The following is a 23,726-nucleotide window of genomic DNA, read 5'->3' on the forward strand; positions in this document are numbered from 1 at the left end:
ATCCCACAGTTTCAATAGACTCTGAGCTCAGGACAGAATGAGACCATTCTTGACATGTTGCTTTGTGATTATCTTTTTTCTTCTTCTAATTATGTATCAGGAAATAGTTCCATGTTAATACATAAATCCTAAAGCAACACTTTAAACAGAGTGTGACTGCATATTAATTCATTTGTCCTCTTCCTTCTCAAACATGCGTATTTTGTGATAAATAGTCCTGAACACATATACACAAAAATACAATTAAAATACATCTGGGGTAACAGCAGATATTTCCAGCCTTTCTCTTTACCTCATCTCCAGTTCAGAATCCCAGTTTGCTCCTTTAGTACTCTTGGGGGCATTCTGTTCTTTGGGGAAAAATTAGCAATGGATTTTAATCAGGATACAGATGAGAAATAAGACAGCATATCCACATAGGGCTTATTCTAAGAATTTAACATAAACGCAATAATTGTACTTACTATGTTAAGACACGAATGGAAAAAAAAAGTACTAGATTATTCATTTATTTATTTTTTTATTTTTCCATGAATATATATATGGCATTTATCTTACAAAAAAATCCATTAACTAAAAATTGACAATATCCCACATTAGCAAAGAAACTCAGTGATATTCAGGATCTCTCTCCTTTGTATTAGTTGCAGAATTAAGCAAAAACTCTCCAGTGAAATGGTGAAGTCTTTTTTTTAAAAAATATTTATTTATTTACTTCAGAGAGAGAGCATGGGGCGGGGGTCATCGAGGGAGAGGGGGAGAGAGAATCTCAAGCAGACTCCATGCTGAGCGTGGATCCCGACACAGGGCTCGATCTCACGCCCGAGATCAAGACGTGAGCTGAAACCAAGAGTGGGATGCCTAATGGACTGAGCCACCCAGGCATCCCTGAGATGGTGAATTCTTACTAAGACTGAGGGATATTACAGCTCTTCATAAGGACCCAATCACATAGTTGCCAAACGTAGTAAATTTAGGTGGTTAAACTTCGGGGCAGTACCAAAGAAGCCTACTCTGCTTTAGGTGTGGGCTGGAAAGTTATTGTTGCCCCCAACAATTAGAATCACACCTGGAACACTGCAATCCTGCTAGGATACCTGCTGAATTCATGATCAAGTTGTGTTTAAATTGCTGAACATCTGTGAAGTTTATGCTTGAGCATTAGTTTCTATGATTACAGCGTAAGGAGAATTGCCAGGAATTCTTATTTAAAGTTCACAGTGGTTTAGGACAGATTTTCCAGTAGGAAAGACATGGCCCATTTTTTTGAACAGAAAGTGTAACATAGTTTATCTACAGACAGGCTTTACTGCTGATGTTCCCAGCAGCCTGAGTCCTTTGTGTAATATTTGCTTCTCAGACAAAATAATAGACACACAACTGCTCAAATGCCAACTAACTGTCTCCCTCTCAAGAATAATCTTAAAGTGTCCGGCTTTCAGGGACATCAAGGACGTTACAAGAAATAGTAATAAAGAGGGGGTTGAATGAGGTGTGACAAATCTCTCCACATTTTTAATGTAAATATTATTAATTATACATATGTCCTCTGAAATTCCTAAGCTACTTAATCAGCAGTGACCGTAGCATTTCAAATACTTAATAAGAACTGTAACACTAACAACCCTATCAAACCCTCTGCTTTCCTTCTCTGGGTGTGTTTGTTCTTGAACGCAGAACTAGTCAGCTGTCTGCTTTTTAAATAGAAGGTAACATGTGAAAACAGGTGTAAACTAGTAGCTTCTCTTCATTGGACGCATAAGACCACTGGCTACCACACTAAACTATGTTCTGAGCTATTACTTTATATAGAGAACTACAACTCATTTGAGAATATTCTTAAAGAGGCACTAATTTAACCACTCACTTTCTATCAGCTGTACCCAGTAACACTTGAATTTTTAAAAATTAGGAGATAATTTGCATTCAGGGAAAGTCCTCCTTCTTCATACACGTTTCTGTGAGTTTCGGGAAATGCATTTTGTTGAGGAATAGTATTGCGCTGTATGGAGACACTGGGGAGCCATAGTTGTGTGGGGGATGTGAGCTTTCAGATCCCAAAGCCATATCTTAAAGCCATATTGAATCAAGTAAGACTTTTCAGAAAACATCTGCTCTTCATAGGAAGACTGAACAACAGATGATCACCGCCCGGGCCGCGTTAGCACTCTCCTGCGCGTGGGACCACGGCGTCGGCATTGCCGGGGAGCTAAGGTATCAGGAGAGTGTGCTGGTCCCCTGAGCTCTTTCATACGCTGGCGCTGTTTGCACTCGGTAAGCTGACTTTGAGAATGACACTTAATGTTCCAATCTGCACGTAGAACCTGTGGGTGTGTTATTCTGTGAGGCAGGAACACTGAAGTGGCTAGAATTCAGGTTGACAGATGAGATACACGTTTTAGAGCATTTAAGGAAAAGGGAGTACTGTGTGAGTCAGGAAGCGCAGAACATTATATTATCCCACCTGCTGGATGATGCGGCTTTCACGTTTATTTACGTCTCAAACGGATGTATTGACTTTCACTTGGAGTGGATTCTTGTAGATAAAATGGTAACATTTCCTTACTCCTGCTAATTGTAGGGAATCCTCCTCCTAAGGACTTAGTCTAGTCTGGGTTGGAATGTGTCCAAGTTGGGGCAGACTCCAGAAAGACATCCCTTGGTTTTAGAGGCTGAATGCCTGTTCCTGAGGGAGCGCATGTCCAGGGCCAGCTTATGAAACATGCGGAGTGGGACACTAATTGTATAAAAAATTCTTCCCTTCTTTGCGAATGTCAGGATCCTCCCTCTTTTTTCCTCTATAAAAACCTGCAGGAAAAAAAGTCATTTTATCATTTGTCTGTGCCATATGATAAATGTTCTATCTCACAATGGCACTATTCTCATTTCGTGATTAATCAAATAATTTAAGAGAATCTTTAAACTTGATTTGAGAGGTAAGCACTTGAATGTCTCTTGCACTTGCTCTTTCCTGTGTAATGCTCATGATTTCAAAACCTGTAGCATATATAGCACGCTGCTTATAAGGGTGATTGAAAATGATGTATTGTCTGAGGCCGAAAATGCCAAATCAAAAATTATAGTGATTTTATCATGAAGCCATATTTTTCTCCTGTGATAAGCTTTTTTTCTTTGTAATAAATGACTCATCTGCTCTTATAAAAACTTATTTGTATGTATAACTCCACATTTAAAGTCAATTATCCCTGTTAAGTATATGCGTATTTGCAACTGTGATGCATTTCATTAAGATGAGTTTTTATGTAAGAAATAAATCTAGAATAGAAATGTGAAGAATAATTTATATATTATATATTCCAAATGTAGACATTAAAATATGTCACATAAACGATATTTACTTGAGGATATCGTAAGGATAATAATGATAGGATAATAAGTATTATTGTATCATCTTCATTCTTATTAGCAATTTTGTGCCCCATATGAAGACTTTTAAGTTATTCTTTTTAAAGATTTTATTTATTTATTTGTCGAGAGAGAGAGAAAGAGCATGAGTGGGGGGAGGGGCAGAGGGAGAAGCAGACTTCCCACTGAGCAGGGGGCCTGACACGGGACTGGATCCCAGGACCCCGGGATCATGACCTGAGCCGAAGGCAGACGCTTCATGGACTGAGCCACCCAGGTGTCTCTTTTAAGTTATTTTTTATAACAAAGCAAAAAAAAACAACAAACAAATAAAAAACAAACCCAAAACTCTAAAGTTGTTTCTCAATATCCTCTCAATAAGTAATAATAAAGTTATCTCTCAGTATCTTTACTTATCCTCATAAAGAGGGGACATTTTCTAAACCAAAGAGGAGATAAAGTAACATTTGGCTCTGGGATCAAAATTCTGCTTCTGAGGTGAGAGGCATCTGTCACACTTCCTAGAGAAGGTAAGGTAAAGCTTCTGTGGAGTGTTGCTTTTGCAAGGATGGGTCTGAGACTTTTTTTCCCCCAGAGCAACTTCATTCTCTGACAATGAATCCTGTCAGAACAATGCTATTTTTCCCCTTACAAATGTGTCCCCTCTGCGATGTGGATTCTGCCTGGGAATAATGTCCTGTCTATTTAGATCATGATTCCCAAACTAGCATCACGGTGACACCCTTAGGGGCTCCTTATCACCCAGGCTGTGGGCGCCACCCCAGGCTTCTGAAGCTGTGGGTGTGGGAGTGGGTTTGGGATTACCCGTTCCAACACGTCCCCAGACTGTGGGTCCAGGTCCGAGGTACGCTGACCTCACCCTTTGGAGCACTTCCCACGCTGTCTTGACAGGACCTGTTTTCAGTCCCTTCTTCTGCGCTAGACCAGGACACCTGGGGGCCGGTACCTTTGTCCTAATGGCTAGCACCACGCGAGCGTGTGGCTCACAGGTTTTAAACAGCATTTGTGGGATGATTTCAAAAGACATGGAAAGAATTTTGGAAGAGGAATTCCTAGTAATGGTGATTCTTGGGGACATCCCCTCACTAGTTTTAAAGAACGTATAATAATTAAGCAGAAACACATTTGTTTCGGGAATTAAAATATGTTTTAATGAAAAACAGAGTTGCTTAAAAAATGTTAAAATAATAGAAGACAAATCGAAGGTTATCTTAGGCATGATGCCTTCACATAAACAGCACTTAAAGAAGGTGGCAACATCCATTAAATTTGATCAACGTAGATATCTAATTCCATTGACCGAAGGATCTAAGTGCTTTCTTTCTTTTCCTCTGGGCGAAAGTTATCTGTTTCTTGGCTTTGGGGGTGCAATAAAGTAATATATTAAGATTAAATTCTTTTTTTACATTAACGTACCATGAAAACCAAGCACACACTGCATTCCTTAAGCACACAATAAAGCAATTCATACTTGGAGTACATTTACTTTAATGGAAACATGTTATTGGCAGAAAGCAGCTGGGGTAGAAAATGTCATTCTGGACTTAGAAGATGGCTGGGTTGATAGCACCGGGATTTGGAGAGGTGGGAAGATTGATAAAAGTTTCAAGCCCAGATAGGAGTAAATAACGCAGAGCATGAAAGCTAGAGAAATAATAAGTCATCTTCCATGGGGCTTTTGGGTCAACATGGATAAAAGGGACAGAATAACAAGTTTGCTTTCCTCCCATGCTCTCCCTCTCCTCCTCCCCCGGAGCCGTGGGGGGAGATGGACCGTTCTGCAGCAAGAAGCTGGTGATGCCCAGCTGGGGAGTTATCCTATCTTGACCACAGAGCTTCTCAGTCATGGAGAGAACATGGAAATAAGAGTTTAGCAGATCTGTTCATTTTATTCGATAAAATCATTGACCTACCTGTGTTTTTTTTCCATCTTTATTGAGTCATAGTTGACAAATCAAGATCGTATGCATGGAAACCTTTTTATATACTAACATGACTTCCAGCAGAAGATTCTGGATCCCAACAGAAGACATTGGCTCTGTCTTCTCAGATCTCTCACCTGCAGAACATGCAATCACAAGCCTGTGTGCTCAGAGGCACGGGATGCCCCTCCTTCTCCCCTTCCTTTCTGCGCCCCATTCTCTGGCAGGGACTGACTGTTCAGAGCAGCCTAACAAATATTCCCGTTCTCATTCCCTCACGTCCTTGCTTCATCAGAATTAATTTTCCAAAAACAACATTTTTCTCTCTTCCTTAAAAATCAAGTGCTCTTGTATTGCAGAGGGAAGTCCTCATGATTAGTGAATGGCACAAGACCACACCTGCTGTAATCCCAAATAACCCTCTAGGCCAGGGCCCTGGGGCCCCACCTCTCCTGTTTACATGCTTTCCCATTTGCTCCCTCTTTCCATCTGGAGTGACTTTCTTATCAATTCTTTTTCCCACCCTTCAAATAATCTTTGGGAAGTAAAAGCCTTCTCACTCAGCTCCATCTTGACAATGACTTACAGACACAAACATGAGCATGCATGAAAAATAATTCCACCTGCTCAGAGTCTTAGAGAAGCAAAGACAATCGTCATTTACTGGGGACCTTTCAAATGTAATCTCTTCCTGACCTTTCTTTGTTACAAACAGTATTTAAATGTTAAGATATTTATCACTCATCGAGATCATCATTATTGTGGTTTTGTTTATCATGGGCCTTATCACTGAGTCTGGTTGTCTGCCTTGGGGTTCAGAAGCCAACTACTGTTAAACAATTAAAAGCAATTAATGAACTTAATGAGGAGATGACCCAGCTGGAAAGACTTTGGAGTTTTCCTCGCTGTTCTGGAAGCTGGCGTGGGGAGGAGGACTCTGCTGTGGGGCTCACCCAGTTGGGTCGTGTAAGGAGATTCTTTTCATCCTTCATTTTGGGGAAGTAAATTCCACAGCACACTGTGAAAACTAGGGCTTATTATCTCCAAATACCATTTGAAAATAAGTGATCAGCACTGTGGAGTCATTAAATACACACAATTGGAATATTGAGCTTATAATCTATGAGAATGACTTGGAATCTATCGCCTCATTATTTTATTTTATAGCCACAGACATAACTTGCATTATGTTTCAGTGAACAATGAGCATCAAACCCTGACAAAATTACCTCATTTCTTTTTATGCTTTCTCAATATAGGCAAATGCATTACAAACTCTAATTTATTCTGACCCAGAAATTGCTCTGTGGCATATTCCTGCAGGCCCTCGTGTGCACGACACAGGAAGTCATTCAGCGTGGGATTATTTTTTATTTTTTTTTCCCCCAAATTATTGCTTATATCCCCACAAGTTAAAATAAACTCAAATTAGCCCTCCTAGTCAATTTCAAGTTAGCATTTCCAAAAAGATGACTTACCGGGGGTCAAGGCCGTTCTGCTGCATCTGAGAGTGAGAAGAACTAACAGCCACAGTGACGACGAAACAATCGTGAAAGCAAGGGTCCCCCGGTCATGATCTGATCCCGAGTATCTGAACGTGCTCTGCGGTGCGCGGTGTCCCACCCTGCAGCTAACATCGGAAGGGGTTTTGCTGGCCGGCGAGACTGAGGCAGGGCCCAACAGGAAGGGAGCATCGGCCGTGAGCCGTGAGCGGCGGCCAGTCCTGTTCACCAGCACCTATCTGCTCGTTGGCCTCTGTACACTGGGCTCGGCTCGCACACACGGTTCACCCTTCCTGAGGCATTCCTCAGTACGGAAAGGCCTGCCCTTTGTCATCCCCGGGGGGAAAACACCTTGAGCATCATTGTGAGTGAAGGACATGCTGTCGGATGCCACTCATGTCGCGTTCCAAGCAGAAGGAAGTAAGCCCCTGGGCTGGAAAACTGTTGGTGGCCCCCAGGGGGGCTGCCAGGGCTCTGGGGGCCAAGAGGGTCCCCCAGGGAGACGTCAGGGCTGCTGGGACCTTCTCTGCCTCCATCAGCAGTGGTTATGAGGGTCTGAATGTTTGCAGAGGTCACTTAGATTTGTGCCCTTTACTATATGTTTGTTATACCTAGGACAAAATTTTTTTCCCCTAGGAAAAGTTTTTAAAGTTTATTGAAAAGAAGCAAAGAAAGATGGGCTTGAGAAGAAACAGCTTATAAACACCCCACACCCTCCCAACACAGACAAAGGGAGGTGACAGAGGCGACCTGCCAGGAGCTCGAAGCACACAAAGGGCCACCTGTCCATCTTCCCCTGCTTCTCATGAATTACTGTAATTCCCCCCAGAGGTTTCCGAGTGACCTGAACAAAACCAGCACAGACTCTCCCACTGAGGTTCTCCAATTATGCTCCCGTGCACCCGGGCTTTCCGAGAGCTGGACCCAGGGTGTCTTCCTACGGAAATTGTACAAGAGCCTTTTTCCCCCCATTTTGCAGAAAATTTAATGGGTGATATTTTCTTCATTTGATATTTGTTCTCTTTGTAAAATTCCCTTAAATCTCTGTTATCTACGATCACCTTTCTTTCACTGAGCTTTTACCAAAATCGAAATTGGTGAGCAGATAGTGAGTTTGTATTGGAGGAAACCTTATCAACTGCTGGTTTGACAGGTCACCTTTTTGGGGTGAATGTGTTGGTCATACCTTAATGGTGGCTAAACGGGAAAAAAGACATCAGTGGTTTGCAGCACTTTTTCAATCTCTCTGGTTCTGAGGGTGCTTCGGGGTCCCGTTTCCCGGGCACCTGAGCCGGGTGAGAACTTCTGCTCTGAGAAGAATGGAGGTGGCTTCACTCGGGAACGTCGGAGGAAGAACCCGGTCAGTTGTGGGTGCCAAATCCAAAGCAACACAGCTCTATTTCACTTCTCCGAGTTAGGATGCCTGAGCCTCCAGTCCTGTCCAGGCTGCACCCCGAAGCTGGGGCCTCAGCCTGAAGGTTTCCGTGTGGCTCAGAGGTGATGGCCCACCAGCAGAATGAGGCAGCCAGGCAGCTTGGCTTTCTTCAGGCTTGAACTTCTCAAAATGCCCTAACCTTTTACTATTTCAGGACAATTACATACTAGCTCTATGTTAAAGACGGGAGAAGGAGTACCAAGAATAAAGGAGCCATCAAAGGATACACAACATTGCTTTTGGGGCCAAAGCTAAACCTCAAAGCTAAAACCTTTGACCACAACCTTTAGATTTTCTTTCTTTCTTTCTTTCTTTCTTTTTTTATGTTTTATACCTCAATTTTATTTGGTTTTACTTACTTTCCTTCTTTCTTCATTTTTCTTTTCTTTATTTTCAAAATTAAGGCTTTGGGTCATCTGGGTGGCTCAGTTGGTTAAGCGTCTGCCTTTGGCTCAGGTCATGATCCAGGGGTCCTGGGATCGAGCCCCGCACCGGGCTCCCTGCTCAGTGGGGAGCCTGCTTCTCCCTCTCCCTCTGTCTCCTACCCCCACTCATGCTCTCTCTCTCTCTCTTGCTCACTCTCTCTCACAAATAAAAATAAATAAACTCTTTAATAAATTAAATTAAGGCTTTATTTTTTTTAGAGCAGTGTTAGGTTCACAGTAAAATTGAGGGGAAGGTACAAGATTTATCATATGCGTTCTGCACGCCCTCATGCACAGCTTCCCCGACTATCCTCTTCCTCCCCTCAATGGTACATTTGTTACAACTGATGATCCCACACTGACAAGTCATCATCACCTAAAATCCATAGTCCACATTAGGATCACTCCTGATGTTGCACATTATGTGGGTTCGGACAGGTGTATAATGACAGGTGTCTACCATCATGGTTTCATATGGAGTATTTTCACTGCCCTAAAAATCCGGTGCTCCACCTGTTCACCCCTCCCTCCCTCCCACCCCTGGCAACCACTCCTCTTTTATGGTCTCCCTAGTTTTGCCTTTTCCAGAATGTCATAGAGTTGGAATCATGAAATATGTAGTCTTTTCATCCCTAAGATCTTTAACCCATTCCTTAAAGAGAAAAAAACAACAACAAAAATGTTTATCGGACCATTACAATTCCTTTGTTGCCTGTCCATACCTGGCACTGAGCATGGTACTTTGAAAAACCTCCTGCCCTGAATTCTAGGACATTCGAATACAGTGTTTAATGATTTTACCAAAAGGATTCTGCTCCAGGAGGTTCAGGAGGCGTGGGTGCTTCTGTCCTTTTTGTCTGACTCTTAAAGACATGAATTTCTTTTCCAAGACCATCACAGAGACAGGCGAATGTAGGCATCAGAACTCAAGGACCAGAGTGGTTTAACAAGAGAGAAACGGGAACTGGAGGGGACAGGACTGGCACGTGGAGTAACCGGGGAGGGTGGCCGGCCGCTCCAGTTTTGGCTGCGGGAGGGACAGAAATTTTATCTTAGCAACACTTCTATATTTACAGATAACAACCCCCCCCCCCCCAAAAAAGGCTGGTAATTAAAAATCCAAAGCATGCTGTTCACAAAGGGAGCCTTGAGATTTTGAAAATGATTTTTAATTTTGGGTTTAGGTGAGTAAAAACTCGGATGAAAGGTCTGTGTTAAGGTGACTTCAAAGTATCTGTCTTCTCTTTTGAGGAGGAACACAGTTATCAAATCCCCTTATTGATATGATCAGGCTTGCCTGCGCCTGGCTCTTTGGTGTTATCAGATAATTTGTCTGTCTTCTCTCCAGCCCCAGAGGTTTACGAGGCTGACATTCCCCCGCCTGCATCCCCCTCCCCAGCATCTCCCTTGCTATCTGAGGATGTGGAAAGGGGATTCAGGGAGTGAGGCTGAGCAGTGTTGCGAGGACAGCTGATTGCGACTTCCTGTAGCCCAGGTGCGTGTTTGGCCGTGGATGATAATCGTGTGCCACCCACGGGCCACGGTGATGCAGCTTTCACGCTGAGCCAGTGCAGATTTCATTTTCTAGAATTCAAAGTTTGCATCAAACCTGGTAAATGTCACTTAGATATTTAAGTCAGATACTTGAGCTCTTGATCTCTCTTTTTTCTGTGAAGACTCATTCAGTAAGTAACCTTTTTTTAAAAGTTAGTTTCCATCCTTTAGTGATTTCAAAGTCCCCAATGGCTACATCCTGGTGCACATTATGCTCCAGAAGGGCAGATTTTGAGGGGGGATAAGATCAGCCTGGGGTGATCAAGAGAAACTGCGCATGTCCCTTCCTTGGTAAATAGACAGTCATACTCAAGCACTTCCTGGCATCTGGTGGCTTCATCCTGCAGGGCCACTGAAGGCCACCCATGGTCTGGTGTCGAGAGGGGCAGTTAAGCATGCATGGGGAATCAGGCTGTCTGGTTCCGATGTTGGCTCTGCCACCCGCCATCCGATGACCCTGGTGACTATTTTGACTCCTCTGTGGATATTTTCTCAATGGTGGGAATGAGCCTAAAAATAGGCTCTCCTTTTTAGCATCACTCTAAGACCGAGATGAGAGGGTGTCCGATCTAATGTAGGCAAGCATCACAGTCCACGTTATACCCTCAGTAATGACAGTCAATATCCCTGTGACTTAATGGTTGTTTCTCTTTTACAGAGGAAATCAGGTTCATCCACCTCCTTCATGCAACAGTGTAAGGTCTTGGGACTGGAGCTAAGATCAAAAGACAGGAGAACTCCTACTCTAAAGGTTAGGGTGTGTGGTGATCGCATATTACCAAGATAGGAACCCGAGAAGAGCTGGGTAAAATTGCAGGTGCAGCCTGAACAAGGAGCTCAGGGAAGTCTCTCTGGTCTTCTCCACTCAAATCAAAAAGCAAATAAGCATCACCACACAGGCTGATGCTGGTCTTCCAAACCCCTCCTCCCTGCTTCTCTCACTGTACCAGTTCCATGTTTTCCGAGCTCGTCATGGGAATTTCTCCAGGAAACCGTAACATTATTGAATAGTGAGTTCAGAAAACCCATCCTAAAGAGCAGGCGGCATTGTGTGTCCCCGTGTGTTCTGTGCACTATCCTGGTGCAGAAACCTGTGACAGAGGCGCCCATCGGTGCCTGTCTCTGGTCATTGTCTTCTCTTAGCAAACTGATTTAACAGCCTTAATACGGAGTACTTTACACCACAAAATTTACCATTGCCCAGTGTACAGTCCAGTGATTTTTTTAAAGTAGATTTTCAGTTGGTCAACCATCACCCACATCCAGTTTCAGAACATTTCTGTTACCGCAAACAGTTCCCTCGAGCCTGTTTACAGTAGATCCCCACACCGTCCCCAGCCCCAGGCAGACACTAATCTACTTGTTGTATAAATTTATCTATTATCTATTCTGCATATATTCTGTAAGAGGAATCATATAATAGGTGGCCTTTAGTATCTGGCTTCTTTCACTTAGCATAATGCTTTTGAGGTTTATCATGGTATAGACGCCTCAAAATTTCATGTCTTAAATACTTAACGGCATTCCATTGTAAGAAAATACCATATTTTGTTTATCCATTCATCAGTTTATGGGCATTTAGGTTATTTCTAGTTTTTGGCTATTGTGAATAATTACTGCTTTGAATATTTGCACACCTCTTTGTGTGAACATATATTTCTATTTATCTTAGGTAGATACCCAGGAGTGGAATTTCTGGACTGAATCTTAAGTTTACGTTTAATTTTTAGACAAACCACCGAACTGTCTTCCAAAAGTGGCTGCACCATTTTGCATCCCCACAGCCATGAATGAGAGTCCCCATGGATCCACATCCTCGCCAACACACAGAACTCTGTCTTTTCAATGATGCCCATTCTCGCGGGTATATAGAGTTCCTCAGTATGGTTTTAGTTGGCACGCTGAAGTTTCACATGCAGCCTTTTTATCTTGTTAAACTCTGAAAGTGGAATGACATCCGACCCTCCCCCCCCCGGTCTTGCTGCTCACCATGGCACCGGACCACGTTAGTAGCACTGGCTTAGCTTTCCCACTCTCTCTATTTACAGACAGAAATCTCCTAAGGAAGCATTGCGTCTGAGTCATCTTTCATTTAAAACCCTTCATTCTGAAACAGTATTAGACATATAGAACTGTAAAATTTATCTAGAAAATTTGTACACAGAATTCATACATGTGTTTCACCCAATTTACACTAATATCACGTCTTACGTAAACCTGGTACCATTCTAAAAACTAAGAATTTGACATTGGTGAAATACTTAATACTACTACTATCCCATTATCCAATCTAGGGTCCCACCTACCCTTGGGTTATATAGTCTTCGCAGCCTAAAACCGTATTACAGTTTTCCAAAATCGTTTGGCTCTTGCTGTTCATCTGTTTTTCTATTTAGATTTTAGGAGAGGCTTGCCAGTATATTCCTAAAGGCCTGCTGGCATTTTGATTGATATTATGTTAAATATGTATGTTAAATTGGGGAGAATTGACATATTAACAATATTGATACTTCTGAGAAGGAGCATGGTGTATATCTCCATTTATTGAGGTCCTCTTTGATTTATTTCATCAGCATTTTGTAGATTTTAACACACAGACCTTGCACATATTTCCTTAGGTTTATACCTAAGCACTTTATTTTTTGGTTGCTATGGCAAATACGATTTTTTGTACCAATTGTTCATTTTTAGCATGTAGAAATACAAATGATCTTTTATAGACCCAGTATGCAATATTGTGAAGTTTACCTACTATTTCTAGATTTCTCTTTTTGAAAGATTCTTTGGGAATTTCTAGGTAGCTAACCATGCCTTCTGTAAAGAGAGACTTCTGATTTACAGCACAATATGATGTTGAATTATAGTTGTGAGAGAGGAAGTCCTTGCCTGGTGTTCAGTCTGATGGGCAATCACTCAGGCTTCCATCATTAGCTATAATGCTAGTTTAATGTTTTCCATCGATAACACTCAGCACATCATGGAGATTTTCATCTATTCCTAATTTACTGAGAATATATATCATGAATGAAGATTACCTTTTTTTTTGTCAAATACTTTTCCTGAATCTACTGTGACTTATCTCATTAATATGGTGAATTATTTTGATTGCTATGCTGATATTTAATCAGGGGATAAACATCACATTCTACTAATGGATCATCCTTGTTGTACTTTGCTGGATTCAATTTGCTGATACTTAGTTGGGGATAGTTGTCTTTATATTCATGGCAGATACTGTTCTCTGGTTGGCTAACCTTGTATTACTTTTGTCTGGTTTCCATATTAGAGCAATGTTGGTCTAGTTTTCTATACTCTGTTTCTTTCCTGTGTTGTGGAAAAGATTGTGTAGACTTGCTAACAATTCTTAAACATTTGTTATACTTCACCAGTGATACCATCTGACCCAGAGTTTTCTTTATCAGAAATAAACTGATGAATTAACTAGGAAATCAATTTCTTTGACAGATATAGGACTATGTTGGTGATCTGTTTCTTTCTGAATAAGTTTTGGTAGTTGTGTCTTTCAAGGACTTGGTCAGTTTGATTTATACTGTCAAGTTTTTAGGCTTATTTTTTTTCTTGGTTTCCATTTGTCTGTGGAGTCTGTTTTCCTGAGAATTCTCATCTTGGGAAAGCACATCTTCCTGGATTACAGATCTGCAGCCTCCTTGGTGCCCCTACCCTTTTGCCAGTATGGGTCTGACCCCACATGTATGTCTGCTTTTTTTTCAGGGCTTGAGGGGCATTTCTCCTGTTCCACTATCCTAGCTAAAATGGGTTTTCATCAGTCTCCTCAAAGTGATAAGTTAATATCCATAGATTATAGATTTTTTTTCAAAGATTCTTTGGGAACTTTTAGGTAGATAATCGTGCCTAAAGATTATAGATTCTTTTCCACATAGGAGAGAGAGGAAAGTGCCAGGTGGGTTTTCATGACCTCTTTTCAGTGAGCAGTTGTCCCCATCCCCAAATCTACAGCACAAGGATGACTTCCTCAGCTCTCTTACCATTATTATAGAGATTCCCTTGTTTTGCTCTGGAGGGAAAAGCTTGTAAGATGATGCACATGTCTTTCAAAATCTTATTTGCTTTACCGTAAAAAGATATTGAAAGGATTGTCATAAATAAAAAAAAAAAAGTAAAGGTAGTATTAATTTCAGTATTAACAATGACAACCAATAGGTGACCACCGAATATATGTTTAGCATTTCCTCTGGCTAGACACTAGGCAAGGTCCTCTACCTAACATCTAATGTTAAAGAAACACAATGAGATAGGTGACATTATTATTTTTTATTTTTCTAATTTAGAAAATTAAATCCCAGAGTCTTAGTTTCACCAAGTCACAAAACCAAAATAAGTAAAACATATGAGACTGTAAATTTGTTAAGTATTACTTTTGTTCATTTGGGGCACATTCAATGTGTTTTTAGAGCATAAGTAATAGAGTACATACCTACATACAAAGTAGTTTTGTTTAATATACACTACACCTTCCATATGTGTAGAACATGGTTCAGAATACATTTATACTATCATGGATGAGTCAAAGGGGGATTCCATTATTGGAGTACCAAATTCCTAGTTATAATAGTCCTAGATAAAGATTTCCAAGGAATGATAACCAAGAATGCCATTATTTTGGGATACCAATATAATTCATTATTCTGCAAATAATGAATATGTGGTTTCCCCAAAATAATAAGTATAGTAACAGTGAGATACTAGTTAAAATATTATGATAACATCCTGAACACAAGTTTCTTTTTTTTTTTTTTTTTTTTAAAGATTTTTTTTATTGAGAGAGAGAACAAGCGTATGGGAGAGGCAGAGCGAGACGGAGAAGCAGGATCCCTGCTGAGCAGGGAGCCCGATGCGGGGCTCGATCCCAGGACCCTGGGATCATGACCTGAGCCGAAGGCAGACGCTTAACGACTGAGCCACCCAGGTGCCCCGTGAACACAAGTTTCTTAAAATTACATTATTTAAGTTATTAATGGGATCTAAGTTTTCATTAAAGGAAATACACTAAATAAACATTACAGCCTAATTATTGGAACTGTAATAATTTAATGGGGAAAAAAAGAGAGTTTATATTTCAGTATTTATGGTACTGAGAGAGTGTACTCTTTGAGTGTTACAGTGACAGTTATATTTTCCATAACTCAAATGTGCAACTAATTTATGAGAGAAGCCCAGAGACCAAACCCAGCTTATTCAAAACAAACAACTTAATTAGGGGCTAGTAATATTTTACTGTAATTGGCATATAAACACCCCCCTGACAAATGTTGACTTTTATCAGTTTGATCATAAGATAAATTAACTGGTGATTAATTAGGTTAGTTACTTGCTGGTGTAATTGAAGGGAAGAGATCTGATTTGCTTACTTTTAAGGAGAAAACTGAGTTTCTTCAATAACTCAAAATAAATGTTTAGGTGAATCAAAAAAAACTGTTTCCTTATTTGTATTTCAGATGTTCTGCTCCAGTCCAAGCGAAGAAAATCTGCAGGAGGCCAAATGTTATGAGCAGCCACAGGATGTGACTTAGAAGCATTGTTGCTGTGTGATCTGGAATAGCCAGTATGTTAGAACAAAGTTCTGGAACTCCAAGTTTGGACAGCTTCACACCAAGTACCAGGAAGCTACCATAATCAGAGTCTGCATTGTCAGGTTTTTTGACAATTACCATGAAGCTCCCATAATCAGAGCAGTGGGTAATGCTGAAAGAATGGGTACCTAGACCAGTGGTACAAATAGAAAGTCTGGAAATGGACCCACACAATAGAGTTGATAGTCAACTGGACTCTGACTTTACAGAGGAGCAAAGGAAATTCAATGGGGAAAAGACAGGGTTTTTAACAAATGGTGCTAAAATAATATCTATAAGAAAAAAAAACTAGGCATAGACCCTTCTTAAAAATTAACTCAAAATAGACCAAAGACCAAAATATAAAATACAACAAAATTATAAAATTTCTAGAAGAAAATATAGAAGAAGATCTAGGTGAGTTTGGATCTGGTGGTACATTTTTTAGACATATCATCAAAAACTCAATCTATGAGAGAAAACACTGATAATTTGTTATGTATAAAAATTAAAAATGTCAGCATTGAGGAACTCATTATCAGAGAATGGAAAGGCTGCAGCAGACTTGGAGAAAATATTTACAAAAGAAAAATCTGTTAAAGGACATAAGTTCAAATTATACAGGTAATTAAACTTCAACTATAATGCGACAAACAAACCAATTAAAAATAGGCAAGAGATCTGAACAGATTCATTATTTGTCATTAGAAAACACCAATTTTTTTTTTACATTTTTATTTTAATTCCAGTTAGTTAACAACAGTGTTATATTAGTTTCAGGTGTACAATATAGTGACTCAATATTTCCATACAACACTCTGTGCTTGGGAAATACCAAATTGAAACAACAATGGCATATCTATTAGAAATTTCATTAGATATTTCTATTAACATATATATTAGAAAGGCTAATATCTAAAAAACTGACAGTGCAGACTCTTGGCCTGAGTGTGGAATGCTTGTGCTGTGGGAATGCAAAATGGTGCAGTGACTTTGGTAGAGAGTCTGGTGGTTTCTTATAAAACTAAACATAGTCTTATATGATCCATTACTCATGCTCTTAGGGATTTACCCAGCTGATTTGAAAACTTATGTCTACACAAAACCCTGCACATTAATGTTTATCGAAGCTTTATTCATAATAGCCCCAAATAGGAACCAAACAAAATTCAATCGGTGATTTGATTTCAAGCTGTGTTATGTCTATACAATGGATATTATTCAGTGATAAAAAGAAATGAGCTAGCAAGCCATGAAAAGAAAATGATGACTCTTAAATGCCTATTTCTAAGTGAAAGAAGACAGTCTTTAAAAAGACACATACTGATGTTTCCAATTATATGTCATTCTAAAAGGTAAAACTATAGTGATGGTAAAAAATACCAGTGTTTGCAAGGGTTTTGAGAAGGGATGGAGGGTTGAATGGGTGAAGCACAAGGGAAAATTGTGGGTGGTGAACTATTTTTCAGCTCTCTGTAATGATGAATTCAAGATGTAGAGCACTTGCCAAAATTCATAGAACTTCAGAGCAGAAAGAGTGAATCTTAATGAATGCAAATAAAAAATCATTTAGGAAGGGATGGATAAGTTGTAGAAGGTAACATAAATTTAGATGAATTACAATGTATGAAACAACTTTGTGTTTGTGGGAGGAAATGGGTGTGACCTTGGTAGCTTTGGAAAAGTGTGGCGTTTGTAAGAGTAAAGGCAAAAGGAGCTATGCATAAATTCTGCACTCTGTTTGACAGAGCTGAAGTTCTTTCCCATGAGGATAGTGATCAACAGTTCTGGAAACACTATTCATGCATGCTGGAATTGAAGGGTGAAGTGTATGGATGGGGGAGGTAGGAGACAGGTTTCCAGTGTTAGAGTAGGAAGTTACAGGTAAGACAGGGGAAGAGGCCAGAATGATCCATGTGGCAATGGATGAAAGTTGCAGATGTCAGTATGAACTCTTGTTTAGCTTAGTGTAGATACAGATATTTATATATCAAAACGTTTAGATACATGTGTATACCTGGGGTTGTAGAAACACATATCTTCCTGCTTTGTCAGCTGAAGGTCTAGAAACAAGGACACCCAGTAGCAACGAGCACCCCAGCTCCCAGATCTTGGTTTCTAATACCATTCTCTACTAAAAGGAACAGGGATCTGAGAAGGAATGGCTCCAACTTGGGGAAGGAAATAGACGAGATGATGACATCAGCCCTTTACCGCTGCAATCACCTACCCAAACACATTGTCCTGGTCTAACCTTGGAAAAACATCAGACAAATTCCAACAGAGGCCCATTCCACAGAACACCTGGCCAGCACTCCTCAAAACTGTCAAGGTCATCCAAACCAAGGAAAGTCTGAGAAACTGCCATGTGACTTGTAAATGTTGTATGCTGTCCTGGGTGGGAGCCAGGGACGGAAAAAGGAAATTAAGGATAAAGAGAGGAAATCTGAATAAATCACTGACTTTATTGAATAATAATGTATTAATTTTTGTTAACTAATTTTGACAAGTGTACCTGTTAACATAAGATGTTAACAACAGAGGAACTTGGGTGTAGGGTGTGTGAGGACTACATAATATAGTCATAATAATCCTGGAAATATAAAACTATTCCAAAACAAAAAGTTTATTTAAAAACTACTAAATGAATATAAGAGTAAAGATGGTAGATTGATGTTAGGTGTGACCACAATTATGGATGTTTGTGGGTTGGAGATTTAGGAGCATTAACAGAATTTTAAAATTCTTTGTGTGGTTGTTACATTTAAGTTTGCCCTGCTCCTTCAAGCCATCCAAACCTTGAGTGTGATTGAGCCAAGATGCCTCCTGATGCCTTAAGCACATCTGAAATTTTCCTTATGGTGTCTCCCCACCTAAATTTAGAGCTTGCAAACATGGGACCATACCAAACGTGAGAGTGAGCCATGAAACCCTACATTTTTATTGTATTTTCCTTAAAATTTTCCAATCACTTACCCAACTATTTTATTTGTTATGCCTAAATATATTTTGAGTTAATTATATTTTTTAAATTTTTTTCTTTATTTGGAAGAAAGAGAAGTTATCTAAGTTAGACAGGGAATTCTTGACAAAGCCACTCATTCATTCATTTATTCAATCCCCACTTACAAACGTATTTGTTGAGTTCCTCCAATGTGCTAAACATTGTCTTAAACATTTGGGCAGTATCAGTGAAATTATCATAAAAGATCTGAGCTCTCCGAGAACGTTACACTATAGGAGGGCAGATGAGTAACATGATAGATAGGTCACTTGTAAACAATGTTCGAACAGTCTAAGTGTCATGAAAAATTAAAGCAGAGCAGAGTGAGCAGGATTAGGGATGTAGGGTTGGGAGAAGGAGTGTCTTCTATATTAAGTAGGATGGTTAGCATGGGACTTTTGGAAAGTTGAGACTTGATGAAAGATTTAATGAAGGGGAGGAGATCTGGAAGGAGAGGTTCCTGGAGCAGGACACAGCCCAGCTATACAGCCATGGCAGGAGAGAATGGTTTTGGTGTGTTTGAGGAACAGCAGGGAAGCTTGTAAGGCTGGAGCAGGGCATGCAAGGTAGAGAGCAACTGGAAATGGGCTCAGAGGACAGTTGGCATGGCAAGGTGACCCAGGCGGCCGTTAGTCCATCCTGAAAACTCGGTTCCACTGCAAATAAAATGGGGGTCACTGTAGGATTGTGATCAATCTGGCTGCTGTCTGGAAGAGAACACATGGTCAGGGGTGGAAGGAAGGAGCAAGGACATTCAGGAGGAGGCTGATGCAGAAACCCCACTGACATATGATGGTGGCCTTTAGATCAGTGACCAGACTCTGGGTTTATGTTTAAGATGAAGCAGAAAAGCCTTTCCTGAAAGATTGAACTGTGACAGAAAGAAAGAGAACAGATTTTTGTTTGGGGTTGGGGAGGCTCAAGGAATTTAAAAGCCAAACCTGAAGAATCGAGGTGCTGAAGATGGTGGGCAGAGCAAGTTGAAAAGAGAAGAGGGCTTCACTTTGGAACGTGTTGATCTGAAGCTTCTGTCCAAGTGCAGATGGGAATATTGAGTCTGTAAGTGGATGTGCATTCCAGAGTTCCACATAGAAGTTGGGGCAGGAGGCATAACTCAGGGACGTCGACACATACTTCAGGCAGGACTGTGAGGTTGGGCAGGGAAGCGGTGGACAGAGTGCCGAAGAGAGGCAGTGATGGGCAGGGACCAACACCTGCAGTCCCTCATCCAGTGCTGTTCCTGGGACACTGATGCAGAATAGCTCTGTTTAGATCAAGATACACACGTCTGCACAGTAACAAATAGAAACAAATACGAAAGGAGAGCTTTCACCAGGATTTCCACTGTAGGTAAAGATGGATTTCATTGATTTTGGTAATTTTCCTTCTCCCCTGAAATCCTGGCAAGATTCTTCATGGAATATCATCAACAGACATTGTCCTTGCAAAATCTAAATTTTCTTCTCCATTAAATTGGAAAATATAACCTAAACTAAAACACATTATTACTATTATTTTATTATATCCCCGCCAGGTGGCTGAATCATGGCGGAAGCAGAAGTGAAAGTGGTGGATGCGCCCGGAGGTCTCTCTCTGCCAGATTCGCAGAGATACTGCATGCTCTGTGTGTGTCCCTGTCTGTTCTCCCTAAACCACCTCAGACCCCAGGGGCCTGGATCCTGACTGTGAAGGCTCCCGCTCGGGCTCTTTTGTGGCTACCTCCTTCTATGTGAAGAAAAGTCGCTTCTGGGAGCTAAAGCCCTGGCATTTCCTGCCCCGATTCCTGAGCAAGTTTGCAGGACATGCAGTGTCCTCTTCTCGAGTATGTTTCCTGGAGGCACAACAAGGTGGCCAACATCCACACTTGCAGCCCAGTCTTTGGGGATCAGGGATTGCTGTTGGCAGGGTGGGTAGAGGGGGATTGCATGTGTGCTCAAACCTGAATGTGTACATATGGGCAAACATGGCTCTTTGTGATGTTGATCAAATCTAGGGGCAGGGGAAGAGAAGGGGAGACTGGGCTGGTGGAGAGGCAAGGACCAGGTGCTGGGGCCAAGGGCGGGTCCTCCATTCGCTACCACATTTTGGCATGGAAATGTAAGGGGTCTGAGAATTTACATTTAAATATGTCCTTTAAAACATTATAGTTGTATGTTTGTCAAGGTAGGGGAATAAGATTACCTTGAACAGTTAGTTATTTTGATTTATAACTTTAAATATTTAGATGTATAGTGTATGGACTTTCTTCCTGCCCCAAGCCTCGTGGATACGGTGAAAGATCATAGAGGTAAATGGTCAGTGGAATCTTCCAAAGATTACGTTGTGCTTTGTGAATTGACAACGCACAATGTACCTGGGTTACTGAGCCCTGGTATGGGGCAGGTCTCCCTAGCCCAGCCAGCTCCCATTGGATTCTGATGCCAGCCAGGAGTGCAATTGCATCTGGGGGTCATTTATTTTGAGAACCAGAACTCTTTACCCCAATGAGCATAGAATTGGAACATAAAAGGGGAGTGTGCCATAATAAGAAAACTTCTTTAAAACCTTAGCTTGGGGTTATTTTAGCATTACAAGCTAAATAGATGGAGACCGCATTGTGCATGGGCAGACATGTTTGGAAATGCACCCTCTGACAATGAATACTGACTGAGTTCCCACTGATCTGGCCAGTATGGGGGAAATCATCAAAAGAATTGAAGTTCTCTGTCTCCGCTGTCTACTGGACTTCCAGGAGAAATAGGCTCATCTGCAAGTAGAGAATCCAGAGATTACTCAGTGGGGAGTTCCCGAGGCCCTGCCCCTGCTGCATCCGTGCTCACGAGGTAGAGCCTGTTGTTCAGAGCAATGGATTCTCCTTCATCCCCCACCCCTCCACATCCCTGGATGAAAGGCAGAGAAGGTGGACGCTGACCACCCCCCCCGCCCCCAGCCTCATTTGCAGCTGGATGACCATCCCTGTGACCCAGCCCAGAGCAGTGAGCTAAATAAATGTCTGATGGCTGTTTCTGGGGAAGCTTTCAATTTGATGCAAAGGGACAGACGGACAGATGGGATGGGTACCATTTCTTCCCATCCCTCCGCTCCCACTTTAAACACGGATCTCATGCTGGGGGCTGCAGCAGCTACTTGGGAAACATCTGGAAAAATCAATCCCAGATTTGATGTGTCGAACCCACCACAGAAGTCATTTATCCTAAAGTTGTTATGTGAAAACATTAAATATTTTTTTAGTTAACATTTGTCAGATTTTCTGTTACATCCAGTCCAAAGCATTGCTTGCGATACATGGCTCAGCTAGACAAATATAGAAATGTATATTTTCCCATGGCTTATTGCCCTTCTTGCTCCTAAAACATAATCAGATAGTTCCTCCTTCCTCTGACAACAAATTTAAAGCCAAATCACACCAGCCAGAAAGTAACATAAGCATAAATCCTATAAAACAGAGTGAATATTTCAATTCACTAACCAAAGTACTATTATTATATGGTGATAGAGAAAGTATAGAAATAGAGAAAACACTTTTAATTGGTAGGTTAGAAACTATGCAATCTTCACCAAGTAAAAAAATATATATATCCTTTATTTCAACATTTGTCAGAAAAACAAGACTTTATTAATATTTTGTGTCCCAGTAATTCACATTTCCACATAGAAAATGCACATAAAATGGCAAAAGACCTGTATTTCCTTTTCTTTTGATTTAATATCAGTGCTAAGACACTTATATTCTTTGAGTACATTAAATTCACAAAGAAAGAAGCTTTACACAAATATTTTAATTCCTACAATTTCACATAACTGGTTCCATCTTTTCCAGTGCTTTATAAATATTTGAATCCTAAGTGATCTCTTTTCCCTTGAATGTTGACATTCCCTCAGAATTTTGATTTTGGAAATAATTACATCTCCACGATGGATGAATTAATCTAAGAGGGGGTAAGTGTTCAAACACCTTGCAAAATCAGACAAAAGCAGCTGTGGAACGGAATATGTAAACACACACACACACACACACACACACACACAATGAACGGATCGGAAAGGACTTGCAGATTTCAGCCTGCTAAAAGCCATTTTATTTCCCCAAACCATACCTTCCATTGTGTAACAAACTTCAACATTAGAGTGCCTTTTAGAAACTTGTACATTAGGAAACACTGAATGTCCTGGAGGGTTTGTTTCTGGCGACTCCCCATGTTGTACACGAAGTACAGTGACAGATCTACACTGTCCGGGTCCTTCCCTTCTGGGTCTTTCTTTCTGAATAGCTGGGGAGGGACTGCCACGCCCACCCAATTTGGGGTTCTCATAAAACAGGACTAGGAAAGAAACAGAGAAACTATGTTACAAGAACTGTCCCTGGTTAAAAACATTAAAATACATGTTTATACAAAGTATGTAGAGTGTGACGTCCATATGGTAGTTTCAACCTTAGGTCTACATGTTGCAAAGCAATATTGCTTTGATACTTTATAAACAGTTCTCAGTTCTGTTTTACAGAAGATAACATGCCTTTATAGTGACAGGGGTCTTAAACCTGGCCATTGGAGCTCTCATTTCTTAAATGTCAGGTTGATTCATTTTGGTGTCTCCCCAACTACCATACAGCTAATCTGAGTAAATGCATTAAGAAAGAAAACTATTTTTTTAAAGATTTTATTTATTTATTTGAGACAGAGAGAGAGAACAGGAGCAGGGGGAGAAAGAGAGGGAGAAGCAGATTCCCTGTTGATCACGGAGCCCAACACGGGACTCGATCCCAAGACCCCGGGATCAGGACCTGCGTTGAATGCTTAACAGACTGAGCCACCCAGGTGCCCCAAGAAAACCATTTTAAAAAAGCTAGTGTATTTCTGTTATCTGATCTTCCTCAATTCTGTCTCTGTGGTCTTAGGTGATCATT

At 40.8% G+C, this 23,726-nt stretch overlaps 1 long non-coding RNA gene across 1 annotated transcript; it reads left to right on the forward strand.

The window, feature by feature from the left end:
* The first annotated feature begins 2,137 nt into the window (after window positions 1-2,137).
* On the forward strand, window positions 2,138-18,178 carry LOC144382084 (uncharacterized). The gene is made up of 3 exons (XR_013448484.1): window positions 2,138-2,274; window positions 15,703-15,809; window positions 17,958-18,178. It is a non-coding gene; the product is annotated as an uncharacterized LOC144382084 (long non-coding RNA).
* Window positions 18,179-23,726: the final 5,548 nt, after the last annotated feature.

The sequence above is a fragment of the Halichoerus grypus genome, chromosome 6 (assembly GCF_964656455.1).
Source record: "Halichoerus grypus chromosome 6, mHalGry1.hap1.1, whole genome shotgun sequence".
NCBI lineage: Eukaryota > Metazoa > Chordata > Mammalia > Carnivora > Phocidae > Halichoerus > Halichoerus grypus.